This window comes from Protopterus annectens, chromosome 11.part0 (genome assembly GCF_019279795.1).
Source record: "Protopterus annectens isolate FY-2018-M chromosome 11.part0, PAN1.0, whole genome shotgun sequence".
In the NCBI taxonomy this organism is placed as follows: Eukaryota; Metazoa; Chordata; order Ceratodontiformes; family Protopteridae; genus Protopterus; species Protopterus annectens.
Genome location: NC_056745.1, coordinates 658,965,675 through 658,981,331, shown reverse-complemented (window position 1 = coordinate 658,981,331; position 15,657 = coordinate 658,965,675). Strand labels below are relative to the sequence as shown.

The 15,657-nt window shown below is 42.5% G+C and overlaps 1 protein-coding gene across 1 annotated transcript in view; it reads left to right on the top strand.

The window, feature by feature from the left end:
- The window catches only part of DNM1L (dynamin 1 like), a 1,168,830-nt gene that overhangs the window by 440,185 nt on the left and 712,988 nt on the right, over positions 1-15,657 (top strand). The window lies entirely within an intron of this gene.

Genomic DNA, 15,657 nt, shown 5'->3' with positions numbered 1-15,657 from the left:
GGACTGCTGCTTTTATAAGTGCAGTACTGCACATTTTATTGGGTACTATACTAGCCAGCATAAGCTAGCTTTTAGCTTTACCTCCAGCACTTACCTGTTTACAGATCTAAATTAAATAATACGTTGTCATTGCCAGTAATGTAAGTAACTGTTATCTTCATTTTTCATCATGTCTGCATACCTTGGCTATTTGTTTCTAGATTTGTTGCTGATGCAATGTCCCACTGTCAGCACTTACTTGTTTAGAAATGTAAATCAAATATCAGAATACTCTTAGTGCCAGTGAAGTAATTGTCGTCATCCCCTGTAATTATAGTTCCCTCCCATCAGTAGAACTTTCTGTTTCATTTTCCTTTCATCTTATCAAGTGATACATGGCAGGGGTTACACATGATACAGCAGTACAAGTGATGATCTTACTGTAAATCACTTCATGCAGCTACTGTTATGAAAATATGTTAATAAACTTAACACAGCTACTGCTATTGCAGTAAGTAGTTTACACGGTCAGTATAAAGGAGAGCATAACGTCCCCATTTTATGCCATTTTTAAAACTTCAGTGAAATTATTTACAGTGCATTGAAGACAGTAAGAGTTAAATAGAATGACAGTATCAGGAAAAAAAGTGCTTTCAGTAAAATCATATGTCAATAATTACATTCCTATACATGGCCTGGGAGAATGCAGGATTGTGAGTCTAATCTTAACAGTTGCCCTTCTTCACCACTATTTTTCACTTTTTAGAATAAGATGCTGACCTGTGCCTCCTGTCATCTGTGTCCCTATGCACTGATTTGTTATATAATAAATTCACAAAAAACAAATTTGGCTGATTTATTTATTTTTTTTTATTTATTTATTTTTTTTTTTTATTAAAGATTTAGAAAATACTTCTGGTCTCCTTCTGAGTGCATCTTTTTGAGCCACAGTTTACTATCCACCTCTTGCAGCACCAGTCCCAGGTTCTTTTTGTGGTCAGGCTGTTTGCCTCTAGTAAAGCAGTCAGCACCAGACTCTGGTCCTTTTTGGTCAGTATGTTTGCCTCTAGTAACACAATCAGCCCCTATCTCATGTCCTTTTTAAGGTCTGTCTAGTTGCCTCTAATAATGTCGTCAGCACTAGTCCCATGTCTTTTTTTATAGTCTGTCTTTTTGCCTGTTTGCAGTTTAGAACGTCACATTTTAATAGAAAGTGTACAATGAATAAATAAAACATACTAAAACATCTTTGAAGATAAGGTAACTTCAGCCTGAATTAGGCAGCATTTGCATTGGGTATTAGCTGTCACAGAACCTAAAGTATTGCATAGCACACATTGAAACATCGAAATTTACACCAAAGAGGAAGATTTTTGAGGTGTAGAGCCTAATGTTAAAGAGATTCACATTCTCTAAAGTTTGTCTAGGAACTTTTCATAAAAGTATTTGAAAGTAACAGGAAACTGGGAGAAGGACTGGAGGCAGAGTGCTTTTAAGATGGCAAAAGTTAATAGGGCAGTTACATTTGTGATCACATTCACAGCTTTAGCAGGCTAAATCATTAATTTTTTTCCTCATTTTTAGCAAAAAATGTTGATCTATTGTGTAAGAGGTATCTTATGCATCATTTAACGGTAGTCTTAAAAAAGACATTACATTTCTGCTTCTCATCTGTATGGGGGACAGATACTTCCGCAGTGGTGCAGCGGTAACGTTGTTGCCTCACAGCAAGAGGTTCTCCCGTTCGATTCTCGGCTGGAGTGCCTTCTGTGTGGAGTCTGCATGTCCTCCCCGCGGTTGAGTGGGCGTTCAAAAGACATGCGTAAATGGGCGTGCGTGAAAAATCTACTGCTAATCATTAGCGGACCGGAGTTCTGCTATGGCGACCCCTAACCGGGAAAAGCCGAAAGACAACAACAGCAACATCAGTATGGGGGACAGATTTTCCTCTTCTTTTAAGATTAAATTTGGAAATGTTCATTTACTCTCTTCTGTAGTAGCATTATCTATATGAGTTATATCCTGCTAAGGATATAACATCCGGGCAGCTGCAAGGGCATCTTTCTCAGACCTAAACTATTAACCAGCTCAGGCATAGTTGAAGAAGATTCGTCATTTGGGAACCAGGCCCTTCAGTGCTTTCCTGCTGCTGTAGAGAGCTCCTGTTGTCAGTTTTTAAGGATCGATGGTCAGGTAACACTTCTTCATTGCTGGGCAGAGAAGTTCCCTTTGGGAGAAAAACCTTTGACATCTTATTTTTTGACAAACAGTTCTCTTTTTCTATAAAATACTGTCTTTAAACTGGGAAACATGTTTTCATAGACTGAGTCGTGACTTTTAGTCACTTTGTACTTATAGTATTACTTTTAAGTTTTGAGGGGGAAAAGTTGTTAAAACTAAGTTAAAACTATGTATCTGAAGTAGTTTACTTCATTTAGTCTTCAACCTGTGGGTATTCGGATCCGAATCGGATCCGAGATGGCCGCATTACCAGCATCTGATCCAAGCTCCTCCCCTTACCCGTAATGCCCCTCTGTCTCCTTCCTTCCCTCAGATCTCATTTGCCGCTGAAAAGCTACGCATTGTGATCAATGAGTTCCAGACATCTTTTGTGGGTAAGTGACATTTTTTTTGTCCGTTAGTGTTAGATTCGGATTCTCTATCTCCCTTTTCAACCTCCCCTACCTCGCATTAGTCTCGGGTGTCAAAAAAAACAATAAAAAAAAAAAACAAACAAAACTTAGTGGTGTAGTGTTGTCCCTTCCTTGGCCTTCCTTCCCCCCTTTAGTTAATGAGCGTGTGTGTGTGTGGGTTTGTGTGTGTTGGGCTTATTTGCAGACATGGCTGACAACCCCAAGCCTGTCTTTAGAAAATGCACAGAGTGGGCCCATAAGCTGTCTCCAGTGGATGGCCACACTCTGTGTGTAGTGTATTTAGGAGTGGCCCACCTGGATACAGCCTGCTGTATTTGCGCTAGCTTCAACCCTAGAGCCCTCATGTATAGGAGGGCTAAACGTATGATGAAGAGACTTCTGCCTGCTTCAGGGATGGCTGTCCGCACTACTGCTTCTTCAACTCCTACCACTTTGTCTGCTCCTTCCCAGGCTTCTGGGAGTCAACCTCCCATCTTGAGGCCTGCGGATGGGGATAAGCATCTTAAGGACAAACCTAGGAAGCGGTCTCCAGACCACTCGGCTCTGTCGGGGCCTCCTCCTAAATCTAGGAACCCTCCTAGGCCCTTTACCCCTTGGCTCTGCTCGCCCAGGTTTTCCCCAGAGCCGGAGGTATCTAGGCCATCATCCAGAGCCTCCCCTCACCGACACTCCCGGCCGGTGTTGGTGGCTTCATCATCTCCTTCCACCCACAGCTTGAGTGAGTCAGAGGTGGACAGGATGATGCAGAAGCTCATCCGCACCCAGATTCAGATGGAAGTCTTGCCCAGCCCCCTCTCCCTCCAGAGTGGGGAGCTCGCAGCCCTTCTTTATCCCCATAGCTCCTTCTCCGATCCGACCCTCGGTTTTGGTGTCTTTGGATCCAAGAGTTCTCAGGGTCGGGGGGTTGGCGCCGACGGTAACTTGTACCTTGACGCCGGCCATTGCCTTGAGCGTGTCGAATCCAACTAGATCAGATTTGAACTCTTGGGGCTGTAGCCTTGGTGCCGGATCTGGGGGTGGGGTTCTGTCAGCTTCGGGTTTGTTGGAGCGCAGTCCCCCCCTTGGTATCTCGGCTCCTGCAGGCTAGGCTCTGACTCCCCTTTCGGATCCGAGTGGAGCGACTCCCTTACTTGTTTCCCAGGAAGTACACTCCCCTTTTGCATTTGATATGGTGGAGAGGGTCATCTTGAGTGGGCCGAGAACCCTGACCATTTCCTCTTCGTATCCTCCCCAACTCCCTCAGTTCTGAGTATGGGTCCGACCTTCCTGTTGTCTCAAGGACAGCCCATGCTTGCTTTGCCTCAGGAAGCACCCACTAGGGAGCAGCCAGCAATTTGCAAGTCCCCCCCAGAGAGTCCCACTGAGGAGGTTCCTCGCAAACAAATATGCAAAAGGAGGCACTTGGACTCCTCTCCAGAGTCCCTCATGGATGACACTGACTTGGAGGAAGGGGAAGGTTCCCCCAGGTCACCCCCCCCCCAGGGTGTCTCCTTTGGAGACATCATGGAACTCTTAAGCCAAAGAGGGGGGTGGTCCACCCAGAAGCCAACCTCAGATGAGTCGGTGTTCCTAGAGGCATTCAGCATGGGCCCATCTACCTCCTAGGTGTGTGTGTCCCCCCCCGCAGATCCACTGGTGGACCTAATCACCTCTTGAGCATGGAAGGAACCGGACACCATGAAGCCTATTCCAAAAAGGCCAGACAAAATTTTTAGCCCCCCCCCCCACTGGACAGGACCAGTTGGGGTAAGGGGTCCCCTGTAGATACTATGGTGGTGGCAGCTGCCACCAAGAAAGAGTTTGCGCAGGAGAGCTCTAAGGTCCATCCTCCTGACCGGGAGTCGTGAACGATGGATCGTCTGGGGAAGCGAGTCTATGCTTCAGCAGCCTTCACCATAAGGGTGCTGAATTACATGGCACACACCATCCGGCTACAGTGTGATTTAGTCAAGGAAGTCGCTGAGTCACTCCTAGAGTCCACGTCAGCAGAGAGTAAGAAGATGTTCTCTGTGTGCATGGCCACTCTGAAAGTGGTTGTGAATACGTCCATGCGCCTCCTTTCCCATGCCATGGAAGGAGCTGCCAGGGCGGCAGAGTCTGGCATTGCCATGAGGCGCCATGCCTGGCTCCAGCTTTGTCAATTCTTGGAACCCTTCAAGGCGTCGTTTGCTAATACCCCCTATGATGGTTCTTCCCTGTTTAGGAAGTCCATGCGAGAGACTCTAGTCCAGAGTGAGAAGGACGGGAAGACACCGTCTGCAGTCGGGATCTGCTTCTCTGCCCCGCCAAAGATCCTTTTCAAGGAATCCGTGAGGGGCAAAGAAGATGTGGTGCCAGAAATCTCAGTTTTCCCGGGACACTCAGGACTCTTCATCCCCCAGAAGCAGAGGGGGTTAGGATAGACACACAGGCCCAGAGGCAGTGGGGGTCCGAAGAACTTCGGGTCTCAAGAACCATTCTCGGACAGGCCCGCACAACCCTAAGGGGTTGCCCAACTGCTCATCTCTGAAGGCAGTCGGGGCCGTCTTTCTTTACATCTTACAAATCATATCCAGAGTCTACTCTATCCCGTTTATGAATCCACCTCCCCCACCAAAATTCCTCCCGGATGTTCCACCCGCACAAAGGGAGGAAGCAGCACTGGAGATAGAAAAGCTGCTAAGAAAATGAGTCATCCAACCCGTCCACCCTGACCAATCTGGATCTGGCACCTATTCCAGTTTCGTAGTGCCAAAGAAAATGGGGGACCTAAGACCCATTCTGGATCTTTCCACTCTGCACCTGTCAGTAGCCAAAGAGAAATTCCAGAGGGTCACGCTTCAGTCGATTCTGCCCTACCTGTAAGCAGAGGATTGGATGTGCTAAACTTGACCTGTAGGACGCGTGCTATCACATCAAAATGAACAGGCACTCCCACAGGTTTGTTCACTTCCAGCTGGGGGCCAATCGTTATCCATTCAGGGGCCCTACCCTTTGGTCTCACCTCAGCCCCCCAGGGTGTTCACCAAAGTCATGGCGGTGGTAGCGGTCCACCTGAGGCTTCAGGGAATCCAGGTTTTCCCCTACTTGGATGATTGGCTCCTTGCTGCCCCTACCAAGCATGTACCATGTCAGGCCCAGGATTATTTCCTTCTTCTAGCAAACAGACTGGGCATTACAATCAACATCAGCAAGTCGTCGATGGCTCCAGTTCAGAGCTTGATTTCACTGGAGCTCGGCTAGACACCATACAAATGAAAGTCTATCTCACCCCGGAAAGGGTAAACAGTTTAAAACTTCACGTATCTTACATTCTTCATTCTCACCGCCCATCAGTGGAAACAGTTCTGCGGGCCCTGGGTTCCATGGCAGCCACTATCAATCTTCTACCCTTTGCACATCTTCACATGAGGGTCCTCCAGTGGATGTTAGCAGTTCAGTGGTCCCTTTCTGGACCTACCCTTGTCCCATCCGATACACATATCCCAGGCTTGCAGGGAGTCACTTCTCTGGTGAACTCTTTCCCCGGAACTTGTCTAAGGACGTCCCTTTCTTCCATCCTTTCCCACAACCACAGTGACCACGGATGCCTCCCAGCTAGTGTGGGGGGGGCATTGCTGGGGAAGGACAGTCCAAGGCACGTGGTCCCCTTTCGAGACCAATTTGCATATTAATGTCCTGGAGATGAGGGCAGTTCCATCTTCCTCTAGGGACTATTGCTATCTAGTCAGACATGTTTGTAGTCTGGTATGTCAACAAGCAGGGTGGAACCAGATTCTATCCCCATTGTCGAGAAGCCATGAGAGTGTGGGAATGGGCAATTTCCACTGGTTGCTTTCTATTGGCAACACACATTCCGGGACGGTCCAACATACTGGCGGACAGGCTCAGCAGGACTATTTTGATGCCTTATGAGTGGTCTCTGAATCCTTCGGTAGCAGAACAGATCTTCCTCCAGTAGGTTCGGCCTTGCTGCGATCTTTTTGCTTCTCCTTCCAACGTGAAATGCAGCGAGTTCTTCATTCTGAATCCCCCTCGGGGGGAAGCCCCCAGAGACGCACTGGTTCATGCTTGGCCTCCTGATCTTCTTTATGCTTACCTGCCGTTATCTCACATTCAAAGTTTCTTAAGAAAGCTCTTAGCCTGGGGAACACTGTAATCCTCATTGCCCATTCTGGCCTCGCCAAGTCTGGTTCCCCTCACTTTGGTCTCACCTAGTAGTTCCACCATGGATCTTGGCTCTATTTTTCAACCCTCAGAGATTTCTCACCCACCCCTGGACAGTCTGAAACTCACAGCTTTGCTGCTCCAGTTCCAGTAATGATTAGGACTCCCGGTTTATCTTCTCCGGTTAAATCAATTCTGGTGGCGGCTCACAAGTCTTCTACCAGAAAGATATATTGTAGCAAATGGAAACGTTTTTCTATTTTGGCTTCTCAACAGAACTTCGATCCCTTTATGGCTCCGATTCCCGCTATTCTGGACTTTCTTTCTGGTATTTTTTACCAAGAGGCTAGTTCTTCTACTGTTAAAATCCAATTGGCTGCCATCTCTAACTTACATGTGGGGGGAAACATGGCATCCTTAGCTTCTTCCAGGCTTTGTAAGACCTTCCTTAAAGGAACTTTTCTGTTATGACAACCAGTGAAAAATCCGACACCTCCCTGGGATCTCACCTTTGTTCTGCAAGCTCTAGTCTCCCCTCCCTTTGAACCAGCGGCTTCAGTAGATTTACAGTTCCTTTCTTGGAAAACTGCCTTTTTGGTGGCTATCGCATCTGCTAAGAGGGTGTCAAAACTTCAAGGCTTGTCCATTAAAGTTCCTTACTTGGTGTTTCATAAGGAAAGCGTTTTCCTCTGCACTAACCCTTCCTTTCTTCCTAAAGTGGCTTTAGAAACTAATATTAACCAATCAATCAATATTCCTGTTTTCTTCCCAAATTTCCAAAACAGGGGTGAGTACAAGTTACATTTGCTGGATGTGCATAAACAACTGAGGTTTTATTTACACAGAACAAAATCCTTTAAATCAGATCAACTATTTGTGTCCTATTCCAAACTGTTCTTGGGCAAACTTATTTCTAAAGTCACCGTTGCTTGCTGGATCTCCCAGTGTATTATCTGGGCAGATTCTGATAAAGGTATCTCCCCCCCGGATCAGATTAAAGCCCATTTCATGAGGTCTATGGCTACTTCAGCGGCCTTTTGGTCTAGATTGTCACTGGATGACATTGGTTCTGCAGCTACTTGGTCCTCATCTCATACCTTTATATCTCATTACAAATTGGACATTATATCCAGGAGTAGGGCATCCTTTGGCTCTGCAGTGCTCCGAAATAGCCTTCCATGAGGGCCACCCAGGTATTGGTAGCTGGGGACTCTGTCCCACAGGTTGAAGACCAAATGAAGTAAACTACTTCAGATGAAGTTATGTACTCACCATAACGTTCCATCTGAGTAGTTGTACTTCATTTGTCTTCAACCATCCCCCCTCCTTCCCCCTGACCTTGTCATAATGGTCCTATTCTGGTATATGGGAGAAGTGCACACTGGTTGCACTCCTGGCGATGCTTGGCCTAGATTTGTGGGAGCCTTTAGTGGTAAGGTCCTTTTTCTGGGTCGGGCTTATGTTTTCTGATACAGCAAACTCAATTTGAGGGAAGGAAGGAGACAGAGGTGCGTTATGGGTAAGGGGAGGAGCTTGGAGCCCAGATCAGATGCTGGTGATGCGGCCATCTCGGATCTGAATACCCACAGGTTGAAGACAAATGACGTACAACTACTCGGATGGAATGTTATGGTGAGTACATAACTTCTTTTTCCTGTCAAAACGTTGGGTTAAATTACTTTTGTGGTCTGGACTAAGTGTTTAAATTGCATTTTACTGGGTTTTGTGGTAGAAAGATTGACTTTTTAATTACTTGTGTGTTTCACCAACTACTGTTGCCAGACTTTCCTGGGATTCAAGCATGTTTTTCACCTTTACTGTGGAACAACTCCTAGTTCTGGTGTTACTAGTTAGAGAAGAAGGAATTCCTCACTGTCTGATGATGTTCACGACTTTGAATAGGAAAATTATTGTGAGAGGACAACTCCTGTTTTCTCCTCTGAGGTTTTTGAGTCTGATTCTGAGAAGAATGTTTCTTCTCATAGCCCTTTGGAAAGATTACTTTTTCTGAAACTGTATCTAGAAGGGAATGGTTGTTTCTGTGGGAAATGTATGATCTTCCAGTCATTATAGAAATATTTATTGCAACTGGAATTTCCTGAACCTACCACAGTTACTCCTGTTACTCCTGTTCTTTGGAGGATGTATTCATTATTTTGGGCAACTTCCCTAGAAGCCATCCTGCTACTCTTTAGAAGGCAGATAAGTTGTATAAAGTTCCTCCATCTTAATTTTTTTTCCTAACCCCAGATGAGGCCCATCAGTGGTTTTCTTAGTAACTTTAGCTGCTGCTAAATATCTGATAAATTCTAATCTCTCCCACTCTAACAAGGATGGAAATGCCTTTGAAAGATTTAGGAAAAAGTGTATTCTTCTGCTACACTTATTTTTAGAATTCTCAGTTGTCAAGCTCACATGTTAAAGTTTATACTTACCTCTTACGGGAGTATGAGGAACATTAGGACTTATTTTCCTTTGTCCGAGGAAACATCATCTTTCTGTAATCTTATTGACTTTGTGTCTCAGGTAACCAAACATTCTTATAAGTCAGTTGATGTCACCTCTAGAGCTGCTGCTACTTTCACTGTTATGAGGAGGTTTGCATGATTGATTACAAATAACCTTTATAAGGATGTAAAAGTTGAAATTTTGAATTCTTCCTTAGATGAAGAGGTAGTATTTGGACCACCTGCTGTAGAACTCATTAAAAGTGTGATGAGAGAAGGAAGTTGATTCAGGAAGGTTCTTAGATTTTTCAGCCTTCCTTCTTCAAATTAGTCAGGGGGTTTATAGCTACCTCTACAAGATTTTACAAAAAGCAAAATAAGCAGTCACAGCAAGCTGCTGGTAATCAGACTTTTACAAAGCAATGGCGGGGGGACTCCAAAAAGAAGAGGACCCCACCCAGAAAGAAGGACAATCTAACAATTCATAATGACTATCTTCAGAACCCACCCCGCCATCTCCAACTTTTCCTACTCTGGCAAAACTGTAATTTTTTTCACAAAAGTCTGACCTTCCATTTCTATCTTTGACAACTGATGTCAGACAAATGGGTTTTGAGAGTGATCGTGTTAGGAATACAGATGACAGTGGGAATCTCATACATCTTTTTAGGGAATTACTCTTCTGCCAGAGCATACTTTTTTCCCCTTCTGTCACTTACCATCTGCTAAATCAGGGGGTAACAGAAACTGTCACTCTGTCAAGAAAATGAATTTTTTATTTATTTATTTTTTTATTTTTTTATTTTTGTTAATGTCTCTGGTGCCAAAGAAAGAAGTCTCATGGAGAGAAGGCCCAAATTTTTCCTTTCTAAACCATTTTTGAGCATTCCAAACTTCAAAATGTTATCCCATCATGACCTGTTACCTCTTGTTCCCCATTTAAGGTTTTTATTTACCCTATATTTAAAGTATGCTTACAATCACGTTCCTATAACACCAAATTTCAAATATTTCATAAGGATTTTAGTGTCTGGATCATACTTTCATTTCTCTGTATTACCCTTTGGATTATCCACTGCTTATAAGGGTAATCACAAAGTCTCTAGCTCCAGAGAATACCTTCTGCAGATTGCAAGGTATTCATAGTTTTCCTTATTTAGATTATTTGCATACCTTTACAGAGTCTCTTTCAAAGTGTCATAAGTATCTCGCCTGTATGCGAGATCTCCTGCGTAGACTGGAGTTTCAGGGGAGCATCCATAAGTTTTGCTTTACTCCTCAGAGGATTGCTTTCCTGGGTTATCTCCTAGATATCTGAGTACAAAAAACTTGTCTTCCCCAGGATAAAAATTGGATTTAGATCTCTGGCTCTATTCTAGAGTTTTTTTTTCACTCTAATCAAGGCCTCAGGAAGGAAATTTCTTAGGATACTAGGGTTTATAAAATTCATGATTCCTCTAAGCAGATTCCACATGAGAAAAATTCAGTGGTACCTAAAATCAGTGTGGTCCCAAGATTAACTTCCCCTGACATTTCAGATTGCCATTTTTTGGGATTTGTGAAAAGAGAACTTCCTTTGATGGGAATACCAGTTTTATCTGCATGCAGATCTAGGGTTGCCACCTATCCATTTTTTTTTCTGGACTATCTGGAAATCAAACCGATTGTCCGGTAGTCCAGAAAACACTGTACAGACTCTGGTATTCTGTTTCAAAAAAAGGAAACAGACCATTACAGTTTGTTAAATTGGGTGATTTACTGTGCTTTTTTTACAGAAAAGCATAGTAAATCAGCTGAAAGCAGGCGTCAGGAACAGAAAAAGGGGGCATTCCCCACCAGCTGATGTCATAGTGACATCACAAAATGGGCAGAATGTGGATGGGAGAGGGGGGCGGCATGGGTAGGGTTATGGGTGATGCGAGGGGTGTGGCCTTAGACCGGTTTTAGCCACAATGAAAGGTAGCAACCCTATGCAGATCTCCCATTTTCTGTTCCAGCTCCAGCAGAGTCTGTAACTCTAGAAGCTTCAGGCTTCGCTTGGGGAGCAGTGTATGTGGGAGTAAAAGGGTAGCGTCTTTGGAACAAAAAAAAGCAGATCAAAACACACAAACATTCAGGAGATGTTGGTAGTAATAAATGTTCTTGACTCTGTCAATCACGTATGGGTCCCAGACCCATTACACGTAGTTACAGACAACACCACAGCAATGTGACACATAAACATGGAGGAACCAGATCTTACCCTCCATCCAGACTAGTCTTGGCAGCCTGGAATATAGCTTTTCTGTACAATCTCACTGTACAGCCATCTTACATGCCAACGGGGTAAAATTCTGTGGCTGACAAACTGAGCAGGACCAGAGCAGACCCTCATGAATGGAAACTGAATTAGAGAGTCTTCCAGGAATTGATAAAGCTGTGGGAACACCTCAGATAGATCTATCTGCCTCAATTCACACCAGTCAGTTGGCAAAATTCTGCTCCAGAACAACATGCAAGAAGGCCTGGAAAACAGATGCATTCTCTTTTCCTTGCACATAAATATTCCCATATGCTTTTCTTTCCTTTCCCCTACTGAGAGATCATTGTGGTGACTCCTTTCTGGCTCAGGCAACAGTGGTTCTCCCTTCTTTTGATAGTTGCCAAGGGCAATTACTAGAAGCTTCCTCAGAGGCTGGAACTACACATGCAGAACAAGGGGTGTTTGAACATCCTAACTCAAAGCAACTTCATCTGCCTTGCTGATAAAGTCTTAATATGTTTTAGGCATCTGTTCTCTGAGGATGTGTGGCAGATATTAAAATATGCAAAAAAAAAAACTTGCTACAAGGAAATCAAATATTAGCAAATGGAAAAGATGTTCTTCTTTGTGCCATGACAATAGCCTGGACCCTTTTAAGGCTAGCGTGTCTCTGGTAATGCAATATTTGTGTTTGTTATTATCTACTGGCATTTCTTACTCCTCTGTCAAGGTTTATTTGTTGGCCATTCAACCATGTCTGCCCTCACCCCTCTTTTTTTTTTAAACAAGAAATATCTTTATTAGGTTGTCATGTATGACATAGACTGTCTTACATTTATATAAATGAAAACAAACCATAATGACATAATTGTAGTTGCAAACATTATACATCACAAACCACATTGTCATAATTGTAGTTGCAAACATTATATATCACTCATAATCTAGCCAATCATTATCAGTAAAAGAAGGCAGGATTTTAACCCTCGTTCCTCTTTTGCATGTATTATTCCCACAATTCACATTTTTTCCTATGTAATTTGCTCGTACCCTTTTCTAAAGATCCTATTTCTAGTTGTTTTATCTCTGTTACTATATTCACTACTTCTAGTAAAGTTGGTTTAGACTTTGATTTCAGTTTCTAGTATTTGCTTTTATGGCAGCCGCCATAATTAGATTCAGCAAGGCCTTACTATGTCTAGGCAATTCCTATTTGTATGTTATAGCTCAAAAAAAAATAAAATAATTTCCTTAGTTACACCCAGTATCTCTAGCAGACCAGTCTGCAGGGAATCTGTAAAACCTGCCAACTCATTTCACTCCCAGAAAATATGTTCCCAGGTTCCTGTTTCTTCTCCATCGCACCTCCAACATTTGTTGTTAACCTGAGGAAAATTCTTTGGAGTCTACGTGGGGTATAAAAATACCTATGTAAACACTTCCAAGCAAAGATTCTAAATGTTCTAGACTGTGTTGCATATTTGGGAGACATACATATATACCCCCATTGTCTCTTTGTGACTTGCTTATTCAATCTCTATTCTCAATCCTTTCTAACTTCCTTTGATTGATTCTTATAATTGTCATGCAATATACTCTACTAATTATTCCTTTAACAGCAGCACAGCTTTTGTTCTAGATTCTACTAAAAATTCTACCAGTCTTTTACTTAGGACCGCCCTTTTTCTTTTTGCCTGTACTCTGTTATCAATCCTTGATAGGGAAGGCAGTGTCTAGCCTGTAGTCCAAATACATTCTTGGCCTCTTTCCCTAATCATTTGCTCCCAATACCTTGGCCCTTTTACCAGTTTTCTCCAGTAAAATTCAGCCCCCTCTTGCCTGTTGTCTGTATGCCTAATTGCAGTCAGCCCTATCAGCCGAATCTCCTTTCACCATTCCCTTGTTGGTTTAGTTCTTAGAATACTGTGTGCTACTTTAATGAATATAACATTCTGCATGGTTATTGTTATTCTTCTTAAGGATCTGCATCCAAAATCCGAGTCTCCTCTTTTTTCTTGAGCTTCCCCCATTTCATCATCATCCCTTTCTACTTTGAATTTTAGGTTTCTGCTTGTACTATGTATAGCACTCTTAACTGTGTAGCTCTGAAATGCCTCTTCAAATCAGGTATTCCCAAACTGCCTTGGTCTATTAGAAAAATCTACTTATCCCACTTGACTGTTGCCGTCTTCTCCTCCGAGATAAAACCCTTTGGCTCTTTATTAATTGCTATCCACAACTTCTCTTCTGGTTGATAAAAATATGCCTGACCTGAATATAAAACTAAAGGTACTAAAAACATTTTAACTGCGTGTATCTTGCTGTCCATATCCATATAACAGAGCTTCCAATTTCTTAGTTTTTGTATTATCTTTTGTTTAGTGTCTTCCTACATATCCTTAGCTGCTAGACCAGAATCCTCCTTAATCCATACTCCTAGGTGCTTCATTTTTATCATGTCCCCATAAATATGGATATTGAACCAATTCATGTGTGGGTACATAATTTACAGCAATTGCCATTGTTTTAGCTTCATTCATTTTGTATCCCGAATAGATTTGGAACTGCCTCAAAATGTTCCACAACACTAAAATGTCCTTTTCTGGTTTAAGCAGGTATCAAAAAATCATCTGCAAATAAAGCCAGGTTTTCTTGACTACCATACCAATTATATCCTTGAATTTCTGAGTCTCTTATTTTCTTTGTCAGTGGTTCTAAATATAGTGAAAAAAAAACAAAGGGGAAATAGGACACCCCTGCCTGGTTACTCTGCTCAAACTTAAATTATCAGAGAGGAACCCACCCACTTACATGTTTGCCTCTGATCCCTCATGTGTCCTAAATCAACCTTATAATTTTGTCAGGGAATACAAATGCTTCCATTGCCCTGCTCATAAACTCACAGATTACTTTGTCAAATGCTTTCTCTGCATCAAGACTTACCAACAGCAGTGGTATTTTCTTACATTCAGCTTCCCTTTGGATCATCAGTGTTCTGTTAATGTTGTCAAATGTTTTCCTCCCCTCCACAAAACCACATTGATCCATGTCTATCAATTTTGGCATCACCTTTGCATTCTTTTGACCATTGTAGAGATAAACAACTTGTAATCATGGTTTAGGATTGAAATGGGTCCATATGAAGCTGGATCTGATGGGCCTTTGCCCTCTTTGGGTATTACAGTCACCACTACTTTCTTCCAGGAAGTGTGTGCTTCTCCTCCTCTTAAAATACTGTTAAACAAAACCTTCCAGATCTTTATCAGTTTTTCCCTCCTAGATTCCAAACTTCCACAGGAATGCCATCTATTGATGTAGACTTTCCTGTTGATTGGGGTGTGCATCACCATTTTTATCTCATCGCCTCCTATCCTAAGTATTAGTAATTGAGCTTTATCTACCTCTAAACTTGGCTTGGTTAATTATTCCATAAACATTTAAATTTGTACATTTTCTTGATCTCCATATTTCTCTCCTTTTTGCAGACTTTCATAAAATGTCCAAAATATTTCTAGTACCTCTACAGGATCTCTTGTTATCTTCATTGTTGTGGAATCCCAAAGCTTGGCGACAACCCTTTCTACTTTCTTTTGCCTGCGTCACTGCACTAAAAGTTTTTGTTCTCTGGCATTATTATCAAAAAACAGCTGGTTAACAGTGATCTTTAAAAACTCATTCTTATTATTGATGTAATCCTTTATTTTCTGCTAGCATTCTACAATTTCTCCTCTTCTTGTTCTGTGAGATTCCCCCTATTCTGCAATGCTTTAACATTTGCTAGTCCCTTTGAATAAATCTTGTTGCTTTTTAATTATCCTGCAGTTTTATTTCAGTTATTACTGGCGCATGATCTGAAATAGTTATTAAATGTATATCAAGACCTTCAATTAAATGTACATGGACCTGTGAAATTTAAGTTCTGTGTAGCCTACCCCACGTTTTGTATCTTGAAGAATAATATGTAATTTCACTCCTAGTATTGAATTTACATCTTCCATGCCAAATATTTTCATAAATTTCTTCAAAAATCTATTGCCCTTTGTTATATTTTCCCTTCTGGGCCCCGCAGACACATTTTCCCTGCTGCAAATCAAATTCTAGTCCCCACCTATAACTAATATTCCCTGCTGAAAGCTAATTATTTCTCAGAATTTTCTTAAGCTCCATTATAGCAATTTTGGGTGGAATA